This window comes from Drosophila nasuta, chromosome 3 (genome assembly GCF_023558535.2).
Source record: "Drosophila nasuta strain 15112-1781.00 chromosome 3, ASM2355853v1, whole genome shotgun sequence".
NCBI lineage: Eukaryota > Metazoa > Arthropoda > Insecta > Diptera > Drosophilidae > Drosophila > Drosophila nasuta.
In genome coordinates this window covers 33712225-33733340 of record NC_083457.1, presented here as the reverse complement: position 1 = coordinate 33733340, position 21116 = coordinate 33712225, and positions in this window count along the sequence as shown.

The window sequence follows — 21116 nt, the reverse complement described above, 5'->3', positions numbered from 1 at the left end:
ACGCGTTTTTTTGCCTTTGCTCTTTTATTGTGCATCATGCGTTGAAATGGAATACATAATTTGAAATGCTTGCGTATCACATGAAAAACGAAATGCCATTTAAAAAATTGGAACGCACAGAATGTGATTCTCAATCGATGAATTTGGGTAGAACGAGTAGAAGAAAAATATATTTAACAATCCCAAAATAAATATATACATGTATTTTTTGAGTGCTGACTGCTGTTTGTCGAGCAGGAAAATACATTTAAAAGGGGGAATTTTATTTTGTTTTCCTTTGTTTCAGTCGAGTTGACGACAATTGAATACTGAATGCAAATTTTTGAATATGTATTCATTCTTTAAAATAATATTAAATTGGAATTTGAGTAGCTCTCTGACAATCTTTATGCATTTAATAGCTGAATTATGCTAAAACTTTGCTGTTGAAATTATTTTGCAAGTAACTACTTTTAAATAATACATTAAGTTGCAATGTCCTTGTCGCTTTGACTGCATTTTGCCGCCTCTTGGCAAATGGAATAACAACAAGTCCAAAGTGGCAAACACTTACCCAACCTCTGTCTCCATCTCCATCTCCTTGGCCTTCTCCTTCTCCCTGTCACAATCCTTGCCTTAAGGCTCTGCTGGTTACCAACTGCAGTTGTCGTGTCGGCAAATGGCGTAAAAAGCTGTGGGTGGAGAGAAGGCATTGCCAGCCAGTCTATCAGAATACACTACGAGAGGTAATGCCTTATGTTGGCTGGGCACCAGAGCAGACCTCAATGTTGCTTTCCCTCTCTCTTTCTCCCCTCTGACTGCTTTGCCTGTGCATAGAGAATGCACATAGTAATGGAATATTATTCCATTTGGGGTGGCAGCTCTCTTAGTTAAGCCTATCCAGGTAAACTAATCGCGTTCCTGTGGCTCACTGGCAACTAAATTAATTTATAATAAGCATAGCAGAGCAAAGCAGAGACTGATTAAACTGCATTAACTTTGTTGAATGGAACCAACTACGCAGAAGAGGGAATTCTCGGAAAATATAAAGTCAAGGTTCAAGTTATTATTCACTTAAAAGAAAAAGGGATCATTGCAAAGGCAAATGGGTTATGACCATCATCGTAAGGGGGCATGTATTCAATTTGAAACCACTTGAAATCCAAGGTAATAGCATCGACCCTCGGGATACTTGACCCGCATCCCCAGTTGGATTGGGACCGCGTCATTGTCACTCAATTTCACTCGCCTGACATTTGAACTGTGAACTCTTCACGCAGACGAAGACGAAGACGAGAACGAAGAGAAGCACAGTTTCCATTTCCCCATCCTATTCGATTCTTGTTGCCCCATGGGGCGTTGATATGGCGCATAATTTGTAAATGTCCCAACATGAAATCAAGACAAAAACTCTGCAATACATAAAACCCAAAAACTGAAACTGAGACTGAAACACAAATAGAAACAGAGACAGAAACTGAAACAGCTGACTGACTGACTGGCAGCCGTGTAAGACAAGCCAGAATTAGAATCAAGTCTAGCAGCAAAAACGAACTGAAGCGAAACTGTGCCGGGGCTGATTTTACATTTCCCATACCATGTCAACAAGACCCGGGCTCCGAGACACAATTGGGCCAAGTCTGTGGAAGCTGTTGACAATTTGAATGGCTGAAGGCCAAGCGAAGCAGGATGAGTTTCGCCAGCACAAAAGCTGCCTTCTGGCTTCGAGGGTTTCGTGGAGGGAATGTCAAATATTTAACACAAAATCTTTATTGTGCGCCACACTCATTCTCATTATGTTTCCTAAATATAAGTTTTGGCTTTTTTCTTATATGTGTTTAATAACATAAATGGCCGGAGGGCATCATTGAATAGAAGTCGGGTTGAGCGCCTGCTGAAAAATAATGAGCGTCATGTGGCGTTGGCGTCGTCGCCGTCGTCAGCGTCTGCGGCAAGGCTTTTGATAAATTTACTAACAAATTTATAGGGGCAACAGTTGCTGCTGCCATAACAGCAGCCTCGGGGCGATAAATTTGCCGACGCATGTGGAGATGCGGCTGCTGCTGCTGCATACGACAATATACAATATACATAAAAGAAGAAAAAAGGAAGGTATGTGTGCTATGTGCAGATTGATGGCCAGGAGACGGCAGTTTCCGTTTGCCATTTTCTCTTTCATTCTTTTCGCATTGCAGTGCATTCAACTCGACAAATATTAACCTTAAAGTTTTGCGTTTGCGGCATGCTCTTGGGCCATAAACTCTTGCCAAAATGAGCTAATTGCATGCAGCTGTGCTTTGGCTTGAACCAACGAAATATGTTATATTTCGCCAGAAAACAACTTGACCTGCCTCAATTGGGCTCGTTAATTTCCATACTAGATGCCTTGCTCAGTTTTGTGTTGCATACTTATTAGGGCTGCCTCTTGTTACCGAAGAACTGTGGGGCAATTTATATTTTATGGAAGTACAATTTACGTACTCGGGTGTGTTAGATATAAACAATTTTATGACGGAAAAGGATATTTTTTATAAAATTTGTTGGTAATTTAAATTGATTTGTTAAAAGACATTCGAACGTTTGAACGTTTAAACTTTTAAACTATTTATTAATTAGTTTGTTTGATGTTTAATGCACAGAATATTATAATTTGTATATAATATATATGATAGAAATTTTTTTCTTATGAGGTATTTGATCTTTCTATCATTCAATATTCATCTAATGAACCATACTAAATTTCATTTCTTTCTAATTTCTTACATTTTTCTTAAAATGTATTCGAAACATGCGGTCAAAATTTTAAGTTTTAGATTTATATTTTTTCAATGTAATTTTTAATTTTGTATACAAAGTATACATTTTTTACAATAAAATATGTGCAAGCATTTGATACGAGGGTTGCTATTTATATTTCTGGCCTAATAATGAAAACGCGAATATTTATAAAAAAAAATGGATTTATTGCTTGTCACAGTATTCTCCAGCAAGATTTATATACTTTTGAATGCCCTCAAATCAATTGTCGAAGCACTTTTTCCACTCTGATTGAGGCACCTCCAAAACATGGTTTTTGAACGCTTTAACAGCATCTTCTGACATCGAAAATCGATGACCACGCCTTTTTTCGATGATGTGCGGATATAAAAATAAGTCATTGGGTGTCAAGTCAGGGCTGTACGGTGGATGACCCATGAATTTCACGTTTTGACCGCAAAAAAAGGCGCGGATTTGAGCTGGTGTGTGAGAGTTTGTGTTGTCATGGTGCAGAATGATCATTCTTTTCTTGTTCGTTTTTAGAAATTCTACAAGGACTTCAGGCTTACAAATTATGGTGTACCACTCAGAATTGACCGTCCTACATTGCTCAAGCGAAACAGTCGCCACATGACCAGTTTTACCGAAGAAACAGGCGACCATTTGCTGAATAGTGCTTCCTCCACGAACAAGGTTCGTTGGATTTGGCTCGTCTTCAAAGACCCACACGGTCGATTGCTGTTTTGTTTTGGGCTCATAACCATATATCCATGATTCGTCACCTGAGACGATCTTATAAATGTCTTTTGAAGCACAGGGAATGTATTTTTTCAAAATTTCTTTGAACCAATCCACACAAGCCTTTTTTTGAGCAATTGTCAAATTGTGCGGGATCCAACGAGAACAATCCTTTTTTACGACCAGGTGTTTATGCAATATCGAATGTATTCTGGTGGAAGAAATGTCAAAGGATGCCTCTATCTCACGATATGTCACATGACGATCTAGCATTATCAGTTCACGCACGGCATCAATGTTTTCTGGCACAACGTCTGTTTTTGGACGACCTTCACAACCTTCGTCTTCCAGCGAGCATCGGCCACGATAGAATCCATTAAACCAGTATTTCACAGGGCTATAGGATGGCACTTCATCGCCTTATAAAGATTTAAGTTCATCGGTGCACTCTTGTCGTAATAATCCAAGTCGAAAGTTGTGAAAAATTATTGCTCGAATGTGTTCACGAGTTAATTCGATTTTTCTGCCGAGGTAAGTTTTTGATTAATCATTTATCGATATCAAACGTGGTCGCACATGAAAAAGTTGTATGGAGCTTTTATCGATAAAAGTCCAAACTTTTTTTGGGAAATAGCCAATTGGTCCTAATATGGCTAAAAGTGACCTAGGCCAGAAACTTAAATAGCAACCCTCGTATGATAAATCTTCAAACGCTTTAAATGACGCAATAAAAAAAAGCCTGTATCAAAAATCTTTTTTTTTCTTCGCTAACAATTGATTCAGAAATCTTGTAACTTACTCCATAGTACTCCGTAAGTGGAAACAAATGAACAATCGCAATGGCAGTGGTAATGAGGCTATGAAGCGATCATCAACAAGAAAGAAAAACATTAACAACACAGTAAATTGGGTTAATTGCCATTGTGTATGACTTTCGGCCATTTAACACACGATTTAAGCGTCAAAAATATGCATATGAGAGAGAAAGAGGCGGGCTCATATGACACATTCTACCATATCGGCATTATATATGGCCGCACATCAGACGCAACAATTTGCATAAACCTCCGCATCGTCTGCTGCTGTAAAAACAAATGTCATTGCAAAATTGGAAATTTATATGAAACACAGTTTGCCACCACGTTTAAGCTGGGGGCTTAACCTTGGAAGAGTTGACTACGCGTTGATGTAGTAGATGTCGAGTTATGGCATTTTTATGAAGTCAACGCCACACTCTCGGCTTTTACTACTTTTCTCTCTCTCTATCTATTTCTGGGCAATTACTCGAACTTTGAGTTTTATTGCGGCTTTAAGTTTTGTCTAGTCTCGACTACCCTTCATTTTTATCTCCTCCTTCCCGCGTCTAATATCTCATCTAAACTAAACTCTTCGTCGGCGTTAAATCCATTCGGCTCTGCATGCCGCAATCTTTTTTTATGATTGAAATTAGAGTTCTGACACTTTTAGAAGGAAATTGCAACAGTTTTTAAAATGTTTGTAATATTGTAATTCAAAAATTATGAGTATACCACAAAATTTTTATATTACTTCAGTTTTGAGCTTGCTTCTATAAGAATTGTTCTTTTATTTTTTTATTTACATTCCATTTTATTGTTTCATATTTTCTTTTCTTTCGTTTGCTTTTCTTACATTATATTTACTTTTCTTTTATAATCTTTAATACTCGTACATTCTCTACTGAATTACTCTCCTAGGAACCCTTTTTTTCTGCCGAAAGAGTATTCAATGTTCGCCTGATTATACTTTGTTATTCTCTTCGTATTTTTACGCTCCTTTTTTTGTTATACGTGGATTTGATTCATGACCATAGTTAGCATGTCTGTTGGTTTTGGTTCTCTGTCTCTGCTTCTCCTCGATTTCTCTCACGCCCTTTGTCTCTTTCACTTCAGCTCAGCGTGTGTGCGATGTGTGTAGGCCGCTTGAAGCATTTGTCTAAGTCGGTGTCTGGTCGAGGTCGCATTGCCAATATGTTTGCCTCAACAAAAACTGACAAGTTGATGACTTAAGCGCACTGAAGCGTTGGCACAGACAACCAGCAAAAATTGTGATCCCTCGCCATCGCCTTGCCTTCGACCAATGGGCCAGATTGAGGACTAATCAAAAATGCTATGAAATGGAAGCACATTGTATCAGATGGAGTGTAGGTAAGCTTATGAGTTGCCAGACACATGTGTTATTTGACAGCAAGTTTATTGGACATTAACAGCTGTGAAATGTTTACAAGACAAGAGACGAGTCACTGTGGACTAATCAGAAATATTTGAGATAGTTTGAAATATGTAAAAGCTGCAGCATCGTTACGGATCGATTTCCAGTTTTAAAATGCATTCGTGAGTTGACATCTTTTGCCTGATTTGTTTTCATATTTCGTCTGGCGCAAAAAAAGCATGACAGAAATCCTGTTATGCATGTCACTGCCAGTCAGACAAATGGACAGAAAAAGGGGAGACGGACTGCAGACGAGGAAGAACTTGGCAAGTGGACGGCACATTGTTGGCTGATGGCATAACACAATACAATATAATATCATAGACTTATAGTCGCTGTCATTTGCATGGAACGTCATCCTAAGCTCCAAGCATCCTCCTTGTTGTTGTTATTGCAATTGTTGCTGTTGTTGTTATTCTTGTTATGCCTGCAGCTGAGTTTTAAGCTGAAAGTTGTTCCTATCGCTGCCCTGCTTTATTGTTTGGTTTATTGAGTCGCGTTGTCCGTGTAAAAAACAAAATATGAAAAAAATCAACAACAGAGTTATGAAATGTTTTTTATTTTTTTTCTCCTTTTTTGTGTAAACTGAAAAGCTGATTTACTCTACTGTTTCGTGACTATATTAAAGAGACGAGTCGAACTTTAATGCGCACAAAATAATATTTAAAGGAGATTTTCTAACATTTGCTTAGGCTATTTTTATGATTCTATTAAATCATTTCCGAGAAGAGAGTTGACCTCGCTTTAAGAGACAATAAATATGAGGCATCAAAAGTGGCTTCCCTTATGCATTAGTAAATGTTATGGCCGGTTGCTAAGCAAATACATTCATTCTCAGTGCTCCCATCCGCTCATTATAAATGCTTGACTCACTCCCCTAAAAAAGGAAAAAAAATAAAGGGCCTCTGTCTCTAGGGAATGTTTTTGTTGTTCTTGACTGACTTTCTGCTCTGTTGGTATTGCTTTAATACCTTTTTTTTTGTACTGTGTGTCCCGAAAATGTTAAAGCAAATACGAGCATAAAGCGGATATGTTTACTGAGGCCAACTCCTGCAGTTCCTCCTACGTACGTAGGTTGCTTTATCTTTTCGACTCAATTGTGTTGTTAGGCACAAGCGGGATGCACACACACTCAAGGCATACTAAATTAAGATGGCAAATGGAATTGGTAAGCAGGTTTCGACTTGACACACAAAATTGATTTAAACTAAGTTGATTTTTATTGATTGCAGTCAATGAGCTCTTCACCTCCAAAAATAGACCTAGCAGAAAAGTGGGGACTAAGCAGACGTGTAAATGTTCGCCTTTCGCTTGCTTCGATCTCGAATAATGTTGCTGTTTACCTTGTTTCAACAGCGTCAAGTATCAATATTCAAATTAAAGTTGCCTTTTCGCCTGAAGTGCTGCTTTTAACCAACGTGCTGGAAATGACGCGTCTCATTTGAATACTTTGCCATTACCAGAGAACCTCTTGACTCGCCCCAGCCACATGTCACAAGCAGATTCTCATAATCTTCGGGCAACGGAAAGAGTGTGTTAACTTTGGAAAACTATTTGTAACAAACTGTAGAAATACACTTGGAAAGCTTTCAAACTATTTAATTTATAATTTAAGAATTTCGAGATATGAAATACATATAAATAATTGCTTAAGTATAAAATTTATGATCTATTTGAATTATAAAATAAGAAATTTTCAAATAAAAATTAAATTTCTTTAACTGAAATCTGTTTGAATAATGCGAGTGTGATTATTATCAATTTGGCAACATGAATTAACAGTGTTCTTTCTGTAGGCACTCTAATGTATGTTAAGCTATTAGGTTAACATCCGCAATCCGTTTTGTGATCTTGAATAAAGAACAAACAATTTTTTTTAAAGTTTGCATTTTAATGTCTTATGTGTGGTACCCACGCGTCTCTGTGATTAACCACTTACAACAGAATCCCCTTCTAATTCTTTTTCAAATAATCATTGTTATTGACGCTTTATCTTTTATATTTTAAGCCAAACCTTACAATCACATTTTATTGGGCAACTTTATACCCTTTTTGCACTTCTTTTAATTAAAGTTCCGTTAACAAAATCCAATTAACAATTAAAAGCGTATACAGTTTTCGGTTGCGGAAAACGGAATCTAGATCTTATATTTTTTTTGGAGGAGACAAACGGAAAAACGAAATCAACAAAATCATAATAAAAGGGCCATAACAGCGCTGCCAAATGGAAAGCATCCTGTATGTGGAGCGGCAAGAAATAGCGTCAAACTGAACATTGTGACAATGTTTCAATGGGCCAAGCGAAGACTTTGCCGAAAAAAGCGAAAAAAAGCGAAAAATTTAAATGCAAAAAGCAAAAAAGCAAACAAAACAACGTTTAGATAACCGCAACTAGAGCGAGGGAGAGTGAATGGGGGACAATAATGGCAGAGAAACCGGAAATAGACGAGCAGACCCTCAGCCATGCCAGCACAGTTTGTTGCGTATAATGGCGGCTTAAATGTGGCATGTGGCAAGCGGCGTGTGGCATGTGTGGCATGTTGTTGTTGCTGTCCTGCCACAAGTTCATTGCAAATAAAAATAAATATATTCAATATGTGAATTTATGCAAAGGCCAATGGCCAAAAAAATACGCATTGTAATTCTGATTATGGCCAAGTCAAGCCAAGCCAGAGGCAAAAGCAAACGCAAAAGCTGCTTTCGACCAGAAGTCAACCATTTCCCGGTGGTCGGTCTTTCAGTCGAAAACTTTCAACAAATTGTTATGGGCTATGAAAAGCGAAATATTCGCTTGAATACGAAAACGTATTGACCAGGTACGAAACTCAAACGAAATACTTGCGAGAAACTTTTCGAATTGTTTTGGTTGTTATTCAGTCACATATTTATTGATTTAAACTCAATTACGTCGTAAAATCGCGTCGATTTGCGATTCCAATTTGGTTGTAAAGTCGAAACAAGTCAATCACTCACTCAAGAAATTGGTAAATAAACTTAAAAGTGCGCGCCGCATACCACAAATGACTGCGAGTATTCGAAAAGCAAACATTCACAACACTCACTCACCAACACACTCACAGAAAATGACTTTGGAAGGGGAAGGCAATAAAATATCATAAAAATCCACAAACAATAAACCTGATCGACAACAACAGTGTGGCAGCAGATGAGAGCAATTGCAAATGTTCAACCATTTATTTGTTGGTGAACCGCTAGGAGACTAAAGAAGGAGAGATACCCTGTAATTTTATGCTTATGAAAAAGAAAAAAACATTTAAATAATTTCCTATTGAAGGGATTGCATTGATTGGATCCAGTTTCTAATATCTCAGAGATTTCTTATTAAATTGTATAATATATAATGTTAATTTCTCTAATTTTAATTTTAGTATTAGCAACAATAAAAACTTTATTCTTTGCTTAAAGAGGCAATGTTATTAATACAAATATTTGAGAACTCTGAGCTTATTATTATTCTTTTTTTTTTGTATATATTTAAGACATTATTGCTATAAAGAGATTCTTCAATTTAAAAAAAAGTGACTGTCAAATTATGAGGAGGAGAAAATATTCAACGTTTGGCAAGAAAATGAATAAAGTCCCATTGAAGGGATTTAGTTTCTATGAATCTAAAGATTTCATATTAAACTATATTAAATTTTGTAAAATTTCATTATGCACATAATGTATAGTTGTATAGTTGTATAGTTTTTTTGGATGAAGATTACTTTCAATTAAAAGAAGTACCTTATCAAAACAGAACCACATTAAATCTTTGCAATACATTTTTTTGTATTTTATTTATTTGAAAATCCCTTTGAATATATTCAATTAAATTTTGCAATAATTATTTATAATCTTATTTGAAAATCATTTTAAGTATTTTTTTAAATTTTACACATTTTATGTAAGTCGTATGCCGTTTTCTATTAAAATTTCTAGGGTATATTGTAAACGCCTGCACATATTTGGTTTATGGCGCTGACGAGACGTTTTCGATTTGCGGCCAAAAGGGCAAGAGAAAAGGCTAAAAAATGTACTAATACTTACTATAGAGTAAAGACTGTGGAGCGGGGGCGAGATGAGCTGGTAAATTAAGCATTTTATTAGCGCCACTTGGTCAAATTGAAATGTACGTACATATAATAGATACACACAACTATAATGTGTGTGAGTGTATGTGTGGGAGAGAGAGAAAGCAGCCTAATGTGGCCAGCATGTGTGAAATATCAGCGACCAATTTATGGCGCTTGTGCGGGCCTGACTTTTTGTTTATAAATAGCAGCCAACATACACACACACACATGTACACACTCGCATACCTCCCGCTGGCAACGTCACCAAATTAAATGTAATGAGCAAGCGTTTGGCCAAAAAGAAAAGGTTCACTCAGCAATGCGTCTAAATCAAATTAACGTGCATTACCAAATAGTTACAATGCGGGGCAAAATAAAAAGTTGAGAGAAGGGTAAGAGCTGTGGAGTATTGACTCTCCACATAATTCTCAGTCTCGTGTCTGGCAAATAATACGCATAAATTTGCTGTAATTGTGACAAGCTGTGCCCCCCAAATCAACAAAAGCTGCCACGTGGCAACGAGATATAAAATATAAAAATATATACAACAGCCTGGCACAGGCGGTGTAAAAGTGAAAGCCGAAATATATTGCCCGTCGACTATAAAGAACCTTTGAAAATTATATTTTTATTAAAAATGCCATTGGCAATTTGGTTTATTGGCTGGGAAGAGACATTGAAGATGACGAGCAGACGAAGAACTGGCAACGTTTTTAATGAAAATATAAAAAAATGTGTGAAATTTGATTGGGAAATGCTCGTAATTTTCATGGAAAACGAACTTAATTAAGCCTCAATACAAATTCTCGCACTTCCCCCGCAACTTTTTTTTTGCTATTTATAGCCAAAATATTGGGCCAGGCCCTCGATTGTTTTCACATCAAACAAACGCCTAATCGTATTGGCCAGGCTCGCATTTGGTTGGCTCTGGCTATTAACCCAGCACATTTGTTACCGCAGCAAAACTATAAATAATGCGTAGAAAATATGGCAAGCCATAAGTAAGTATGCATGCAAAAAGTTGGCCACACCCAGACAAACAGACACAGCCACTCCATCAGCTGTTGTGCAAAACTCCAAGCCATAAATCAAAGTTAATGGCAACGATTAATTTCTGGCTCGTTTTTGACAAAATACTGTAACAACTGCCACGCCCCCTTAAAAAAAAAACGAGAAACTTTTACTGTGGGCGGTCTGCTCACAAATTAGTCAAATTAAAATGCTGCTAAAAGGTTGATTGCCAGCGGTGGGATGAGTCAACACAGCATAGCAGAGCAACAACTCCGTCTCTCAGTCTAGCTGAAATAAAATTCAAATAGACAGTTGCAAACAAACTCGTATATCACACACGCCTGGCTGGAACAGCAGAGAGAGAGAGAGAGAGAGAGGAAGGTATAAAATTGTCAGTTGCTCAGCCTAAAGGTAGGCAACACTTTTTTCGTGTGATGAACGAGATGAATTCGCTGTCAAGTAAATACGTGTTTCACGCTCAACATTAATTCATAGCAAGAGCACGCTCAAAGTTATCGATGGCTGTGTGCATTAGGCTGATTGCCCAACGACTATGAGTAATCGTTGTGGCATTCATACATAATATTCATGCAATTTCAATCATTTTGACGGCTCAGTGTTGGCCATGTTCTACAGGCTGACGGTGCTGCTGCACCTATACAACGGGTTAAGCAAAGTGCTTGGACTTAACACATTTAATTTGCAGGCAAATAAACAGCAATTCTGTGAATGGCGTTTTGGATGGATTTATGCATGGATTTGGCATTGGCTTTTCGTCTGTCCAGCTTGTGTTTTCGGCTGCCTCGAGATGTACAGACAGTGGATGAAGTGTGCGCTTGATCTTCGCGTCCTTACAAATATTATTATCCATGTCTTTCGATATAGCGGAGCTGCAGTAAGCAGCTGGAATTTATTGCGAAATCAACAAAGTTTGTGTGAGCTATTGAATCTCTTCATTTGCATCGGAAGAATGCATTTGAAACTCTTCGGGATGCCTGTAAAAGTGAAATTAAAAAAGTTGGTTATACACTGGATTCGCGAAATATTTTTTTGGATTTGTTTCTGCCCCGTAATGAAGTGGTCACTTGCTTGGTTGCAAGTATATTTCGCTCGCTGTACCATACTCGATTGCCTCGTGGATTTGGCCACGTTTCTACATTTCCATTTTGTGCTCTCTTTAAGTCTACGTTTGGATAATTGCGTTGAGCGATCAAAGAGAGAGCAATCTCAATATCTGAAGTATTATAAAAAACTAGTCAGACTTCGTGTCAATATGCAGAAATTGTGCTGGGCAGCTTACTTAACAAGACTAATCATATCGGTGCTATATATTACTCAGTGTGGTTATCAACTGTACTGGCATAAGGACGCTACATCTGTGACACGCTTAGCATTCTATAATTTATTATTAGCCAATATCTGGCCTATTTTTAAAACGATTAGACTTATCGAAGGAATGGAACGTAAAATATTCGAACAATTGTACAATTATGAGTTGCTTAAATCGCTCAGATTATGGAACAGTTCACGAAATTTACGGCTGATAAAGGTGAGTTTTATTGATGTAGATTTTGATTTAACAAATTCAATATAAAATATAAAATTCTTAAAGCTGGATCTGATGCAATTGAAACGTTGCACGCTACAGGAAAGAGTCATTACCGTATACAACTGCATTGCTGTAAGGCGTACTTTGGTTCTGGACATGATCGATTTTGTTTTTGTCAACAGTCTGTTGATTATCAGTTTCAGCATTAAATATTCTACAATTGACTTACAGATATTTAATTCAAACAAATAACATAGTTGTCATAACTTAAACTTTTTATTATTATAAATTAAATTATACAGAATGAGAAAAAAATATAATATCAATGCATACAATTTAATTATTTTTATATCCGATACCCATAGGGTAGAACAGCATTATAACTTTATTTATATATGTAACATGCAGAAGGAGGCATCTCTGACCTCATAAAGTAGAGATCAAGAATATAAAGATCAGGTCAACAGACGAAACAATATTCAAGCCATATCCGCCTGTCCGTCAGCCCGTATGAAACACTGGTCCTTAGAGACTATAACATAGACCTAATTTTTGTTTAGCTTGCACGCAAATGGAAAAAAATCGAATAATATGCGTAATTTGTAAGCTAGATACAGATAATAATAAGTACAGCATTTATGATTCCTGTAAGTTTGGTTGCGATCATATTAAAATTGTACAAGTTATTTAAGAAATACTTTCGTATGGCAAAAAGTGCCTACTACAATCTGGAACATATTTTACTCATTGGAATATATAGATTGTAGTACTAGATCGATATACCAAATGTTGCCTTCTGCATATTTTAGTGTTTTTCGGTATATTGATTCGGTATATTTTAAGAATAATACCGTTCAATTTTGCTTTTAATCAAAATGGCTAGCGGGTATCTCACAGTCGATTACACTCGACTGTTACTTTATTACATGTTTTTATAGAAAACATTTTTCAACAATTTTACACAAGCAATTTTATCAGGCTTATTTACTTTTTTCATGTTTGTACTTGCATTTTTATTCGATTTTGTGTACAAATAATATTTGTTGACATAACAAGATGGTTGAAATTGTAAATAAATTTTAAATTAAATTAAATTATTTTTACCAATTGGATATTCTACAAGTCAGTCTGTACGGATAGTGCACTTTTTCTCTAATTATTATAATATTTTAATAATATTATTTTATATAATATCCGGTAATATAATTAAATGCAGTTAGATAATTCTCTTTCCAATATCCGTTTATCATGTTCTCTCATATATTCTTTTTTCTTTCTTTCTGTAATAAAAATAAATTTGTGCATTGCCATTCCATTAGTAAAATTGTCTATTAATTCGATTTATGGTATTTATCCTAATTAAATAAAGTTATTTGTTCAGTTAGCTTTCAGTTTCAGTGTCATTCATATATAGCAAGATAATAGTATTACTTAACTTGCTCCATTTTTTGACCAAATTATTTGGCATAAGCGAGTTCTACTTTGACAGAAATTTCTAACATCTGGATGGTTTCGTGTCTGTGTATATATTGGACATTATGTTACTATGGTGCCGTGGGGTTTCATTGTAATTGTCAATAATATTTGTTATTCACCTGATTGCCCGCATTTTGAAGGAAGCGTGTGGACTTACATAAAAATAAATAACTTAAGGCTTCTCATACAAGTCATCGGATTCTCAACCAGTTGATTTATTCTACTTAATCAACGGGAAAAAGTGTTAGAAGCTTTGAACTTGTTTGTTCGCCTTGCTAAAATGCATATGGAGTACTTTGGAAAACCAGTTTCGATGTCATTCGGCTACCTTATACTGCATTTCATACGCGAGTGTTATGCATTCAATTTGCTTTCAACACGCAAATATGAAAATATTTACATACTTATGATATTACAAGTGCGATCAGTGTTAATATTCCTACTGAGCGATTTCGCAATATTTCTCTTGAATAACTTGCTTAAGTCCTTAAAATTCAGCTTCTATCAGAACGTTAAGCTGAGTAAAGTAAAACGTTCTCTTTGCTTGAAATACTTTGAAGAATTTCTGAACTTGCGTCAAAGTATCCAGAAACTATTGTGGCCTGCTATTATAAGCCGATTAATCGCAGATATAATGCTTGCATCTGAAGGTTGCCTGGAATATTATTTTTTTGCTATAAGTCCATTATTTGTCATTGTTCAGTCAAACGTGTTTCATATAGCGAAAATAACCCTAGATATCGATATGCTAGAGCATCAGATATTAATGGATTTATATGAATATGAATTTCTCGAGTCTTTAAGAAGGCCAACTACCATAAAGAGTATGCGTTTTTTAAGGGCAAGTTAATGATGACTTCTACTATTTATTATAGAATTCAATTTAGTTTCAATTTAATTTTTGTAATTGAAAGAGCTGATTCTTAAGCGCAATAGTCGCAGTGAATGTTCAATAACCATCTTTAATTACACGTATATAAAGCACAGTTTGGCGCTGGAGATTATGGATTTAATTTTCAATTATAATTTTTTGGCAATTAGTTTTAGCTTAAGCTTATTTATAGTAAGAAAGCAATTTAAAATCAATTTAAGCAAAAATTTAGTTTGAAGAAAATAATTAATCTGGCTTATAAAATTTTTATTAAACTTTAACCATAAAATTTTATTTTATTTCAATGAGCATTAAATATTTTATTTTTCTCTTTTATTTATCTCCTTAAAATCAACGGATATGTTTATCAGAGCAAATATGTATTTTGTATTCAAATTTTATTAGTTTGTGCAAATTAATTGAATGAAGCTAACGTTCAAATAACAAAATAAATATCAAATATTGTAAAAATTCAACCAATAAATGTCATTAATTTTTTTCGATTTATCAACTATTTAATGATGCAAATTGTGTGGCAAGTGGCAACAAAAATTAAAAGCCAAATAAGAAAATTCAAAAGTGATTGAAATCAATAATAAAACCTTTGCTGAGAGACAATTGCATACATATACATTTTAATGGAGCAGCTCTTCCTATAAATTCATGAATGCTATCTGCCATGCAGGTGGCCTAATAAATGCAATATAAAATATCGCTGTTTCAGTTTCAGTTGCAGTCGCATTGCCACCTAGTTCGATTCGTATTATTTGCGCTTTACTTCAACTGCGACGGCGACTGCGACGACCGTAAAAATGTGTTGCAGGTGGCAAGTGATGAGGGTGTGCGTATGTGTGGAACAGACAGACAAAAAGACTCTCTCGATGGAAGAATTGGTAATTGCAATTTTGTGCGCTCACGTTTGCCCCTTGGTCATGACTTTATTTACACTTGAACTTAAAATTGTGGCACGCACAACCACTTATCATAAGCGTTTTCTTGCAACAAGTTTATACGTGTGTGCCTCTTGTGATTATATTTTTATTTGTTTTATATTCTTATTCAATTAAATTTCAACTATAACAGATTAGATTAGAAATTATTTCAAGAATTTTTGGAAATTTAAGCATTTAATTATTTAAATTATTGAATTTGAGGTTTATTTTTTATTTTTCTATTATATTTATCAAATTGAATCTTATAATATTGTATTTTTAGTTATATAGAATAACCTTCGATTATTTATTAGATAAATAGTGTTTTGCAGTTGTCGACTTATTTTGGTTATGACTGCTGCTGTTTCTGTTCTACTTTTGACTGATGATACCGATAGCTTAGTGCCCATCGACTTGCTAATGCCAACTAATACCGATAGGGTCTATCCACTCCACCTCCACCTCTGTTACATAAATGTAATGAATTGAATAATTATCATTGTTATCATAAGAAAACAAGTTTATAATGGCTTATGTAAATTATGCAAACGTAATCGTAGTGAACTCAATGGACGATTTTACATTTAAAAAAAATATTAACTTTTTCTTGATCCGCATAGTTTTGAATATATTCTGCTGCTCATTGCAATCCCTCTATCTTAGCACCTTCTGTTTGTTCACTTTTTGCTCGGTCAAACGTTTTGTAATAGCTCACTTCACTTCAACAGTTAAAAATTGAAGTTTAATACGAGCATTTGGAAATGGATTTCGTAGTTCGCGGGTGGTGAGAAGTGGCATTAATGCGGCAGCAGCTGAGCATCGCATAAATATTATACTTTGTATTTAGATAAATTTGTTTTTTTTTTTGGGAGCAAGCGCGCGCGTTTGGGGTGAAATGCCTAATCACACTTTTAGCCTTTTTGGTCGCTGGCAATATATATCAACGAGATGGATGTTATTTGATGATCCCAAACTGTTGAGAAAGGGAACGAAGCATCCTTTGAGCTCTTCACATCAATTACGTTGAATGTTTTTGTGGCTCCACAGCCACACACCAAATAAAAAAACCAAAAACAGAAATGGAGAAAAGGGGAACCAGCTGTGGCGTCTGTTGCCGACCCTGTTCACAATTGAACAAATGCGAGTTCGAGCATTGAAAACTCTCGAGTCAAGGGGAATTCGGAATGTCCAAGAGATGGAAACGGGTGAGAAGGGGGAACAGGGAAAGGGGAAAACGTCGGCCAACAAATTCGCGCCATGTGAGCTTGGGCTTGTGGCTCGCGTTGGTTTTTTTCATGCTCGCTGATTTCATTTCCAGCAAATCGTTTTCTCATTCATTTTTTGCGTTTTTTGTATATTTTTTTTCTCATTTTACAGCGCGTTGCTCGTTGGTCAAAAGAAGTTGTCCAAGCATATAAATTAAATGACGGTCGAGTGTTGAGTGTTGAGCGATTGAAATTAGGCTATCTAAAAATTGAGTTCAAATGCAATGCGCTATTTCTATTGCATACCTTGCGGCGCCTTTGTCGTTTTTCCTGCGCTCCGCTTTGGGAGCAAATTTGTGAAATGTTTTGTCCCAGACTCGACCACATTCCATACAGCGCAGCGCTGTGCTGTCCTGTGTTGTGCATTCCCTTGACTTGGCTTCGCTTGTGCCACATTTTCAGCTACATAAATAACATTTAAAGCAGCCAAAGTACGAATACGCTTGGCTCATATATCAGGAGGTTGCAGTAGGTCCATTGGAATGCTGTAATGCATCGCAGTCTGTGCTTAAATTATGGCAGGCATTTGGCCAAGTTGTTCAATGAACTGCCGCACAAAACAAAGAGCCTAAGCTTAGCACACAAAAGGAGCGCCTAAACCGAGAAGAATGCACACAGTGAACAGAGCAAAGCAGCTCGAGGTGTGCTTAACTCATTTGAATAAGGTAAAAGTAAAGTTGTGTTTAACTCATTTGAATATGGTAAAAGTTAAAGCTGCACTTTAACGCAAGCAAGGGAATCGTGCCAATTAGCTGTCAACGCAATTGTCGCCCTCCAGTGGCATATTAAAACTACATAAAGTATCCCAAAATAGCATTTAGTGTGCCATGTGTGTGTGTGACAATTTAATGCATGCCAAATTGTGCTATCAACAGTTGTCACAGACCTTGAAAGAACCAAAAGGGGGAGTCTGTAGGCTGTGGGGTCTGCGGCGGCAGCGGTGGCGACGCCGTGTTGAGCGTGCTGAGAGCCCAAGCGTGGTGACCTCGGCACGTGTAGTGTCAGGTAAAACGAAAACGAGAGCAGAGCAGAAAAAAATTGTTGGCCAAGTCTTTGGTTGGCTGGCACGCTGCGATACGCTGCTGACCTGGACATGGACGTGAACGTGGATGTGGATGTGGCAGGTGTGCTGTGTCAATCTTTGGGATGCCATGCAAGAGTTGCTGTCTGTCAGCCATCGCCGTCGCCATCGCCGACGACGACGACGACTGTCAACAAGAGCATACATCAGCGAGTTGTCGTCATTGTCATTAGAGTTGCTGTCAAAGCCGCATGCACATATTGGAAATTGGGTAGCCGGTAACCAAGGGGACTCAAGCTTACATTCCTCCAGTCTATCTCGCTTCGGTATGTGTGCAGTTATGCAAATGATGTGCAAGTCGTGGGCAAGCTTCAAAGGGTTTGTCAGTCAAGAAATGGCTAACATAGCGAATGCCGATGCCAATGCCCAAGTAACATAGAGTGTGGGAACAATAAGCGAAAACCTGTTCGTAGTTGCTGAGTTAATGCTTGGTTGGCTGGCAGCAATGCAAGCTAGCGGAAATTGTTTAACAAAAGCAGGAAATGTTACACACACACACTCAATTACACAGACACGCTGCACGACTTCAATCCTCTTTTCACTTCTCCCTCCCGAAGCAAGTATAACATTACGTATACGCAGCGTATTGTGCCCGCTTTAGTTGCGGCATGTGTTGACAACACTTTGCAATTGGGTTAATTGTACATTCGCTCGCTTTGACTCGTTAGTGGAGTGCATATGTGTGTGTGCGAGTGTGTGTTACAGCATTTTAAATGTGGGTTATTGGGTTGAATGTCGAGCGGGTTGTTTAGCTGCCGTTCAAAATGAGCATTTAAATGCGACAATTTGCTAGAGCAATTCACATTCACCACCAAAGTCAACTATACACAATATTGCCGCTCGCTACTCGTTGCTTCTGCACGCGTTACTCATCATTCGGTACTCGTCACTCGTTACTAGTCACTCGTTACTCGACACTTGTTACTAGTCACTCGTTACTCGACATTCGTTACTAATCTCTCGTTACTCCTCACTTGTTATAACTAACATGTTACAATTCACTCGGTACTCGTTGCTCGATACTAGTTGTTCGTTACTCGTTACTGGTCACTCGTTTACGCTCTGGCGAACACAAACTATCTCAGCGCTCGCACGTGTTGGCATCATTTGCTGCTTATGCACCACTTGATAGCTCCTCCCCAGCTTTCTCCCCATAAATATGCAAATATATTACGTGATTTCTTTCAGAGATTTGCTCATAATGCAAACAACTAGTCGAACGCTCGAAGCGTTTGAATTGAGCTAACAAAAACTATGCAAATGGGTTAAGCAGAGACTGAATACGCTCCACATTTCCACCCCTGTTGATTTATGATATTGCAACTTAATGTCACAGTATTAACCCCATGGGTCATGTGAGTGCTTTTTCCCTCCAGCGAGAAAAGAGATTCTCCGTCTCAGTTGTGGGCCAAAATAAACAATTATGTTGCTGCATAAGGCATTTACTTAACCTGTTTTAATGTTTATGCCTCGCAATTAAATGTTAATTAGCACGTTGTTGCATTTTATGTTCGAATCATAATTAAAATTCATTTAATGAGGCCGCAAATTTGCATAGTTAATGGCAACGTCAATGCCACGCCCTCTGGCCACGATGCTGCTGATAAATGCTGAATCAAAGCCCAGCGCACAAAAAGAAACCTGAAAAAATGGGAAAAATCAACGACGGAAGTCATTTAAAACACATTTCATCGCCTGATTTTGCACAAAGTTGCTGTGTATTTTAAGTGTAGCAGGGAATGAAGTTGAAAGCGGGATTTTAGGGGTAGGGGCAAGAGAAAGGCCAGTGGCATATGCGGCATGCAATTTGCATTAAGCGTACATGAAACAAAATGGCGTGTAATTTAAAATGAATTAATGAACCAAGCAATTTATAAAAGGAGAAAAAAAAGTATAACCTAAAGACGCCGTGTGCCAATGGCCGATGGCTGATTTGCGATAAGCGAACAGAAGTGAAGGCGGGTGGGAAATTGTAAATTTGACACGTAAATGAAAATGAAAATGACCAGCAAATGACAGGAAGGAAGGAAATTGCACTTAAGTCGCGATTTCATCGATTGAGGACAGCTGCTAATGAGCTCAAGAGTTAGACGACGAAGTTAACTTAACACAGAGTCACATATTATATATACATCGACTATATATGTTACTCGTATGTAGACTGACCTCGCTTTAAGAGCCAGTATTTTCTTTTTATTAGAAGCTAACTCCATTTTTATTGACCTTAGGTCAGCATTTATGGCAGCACTCTGAAGTCGCCACGGTGCGTATGAGCAATCTGAAGCGGTGGCTTTAAAATTTGATGGCTGCACCATAAAATTTGCTGGCACTGTGATTCTGAACAGCCATTTCAGATGCTCTACTAAACTATTAATTTACGCATGGCAGCAAGTGAAGTGACAAAAAGAGAGTGGAAAAGGAAGCGGGAAATGTTTGCTGAGGCTGCGGCTGCGGCTGGCTGCAACTTTTTAACGCATCAACTTAATGTGCTTCAGCTAATTTGGTTTTTATTAAGAGTCTCCGCCTCGTCACTCTCAACACATGCCACACGCACTTTGCCTCCTCTTCTAGGAGGAGGAGCAGGCCTCAAGTGCCGTGTCTGAGCACTGACAGCAGCAGCAAGCAAGCAACAGCGGCGTACAGTTTATTATGCTGTAAATATTGTAAATAAAAAAAAAAAACGAGACAAGAGAGAGCAGAGCACGACTTACAACATACTCTGTAGCCAAAGGCAGTGTTTCGAATTTAATTAAAAATATGTTTGATTCAATTAAGCATGGCAATTCCTGCTGAGATTACAGCTGCATTTCCTTCTTAACCCACAGATTAAGCAGAGCATTAACAATTCGCCTTGCACTCCGCAGGATATGCAGTATGGCTGCTGTTGCTTCTGCTGCTGTTGTGGCATATCCTTGCTGTCTGCCAGCCTGCTGCCTGCTGTTTTTTAATGCAGTTTCCTTTTCCCGGCACCGTTCGCAATACGCTTAAAAATGTTAACAGCGCTTAAATAAAAAAGACAGCATGTTGATGGCGATGGGCGAAGCCAATGTGGCTTTAAAAATTAACAGCATTAATAAACAGTGAAATATTTGTGCGGCCGCCGTGGCAAAACCTTTATTTATATTTGCCACACTTTATTTATAGAAGAGCAC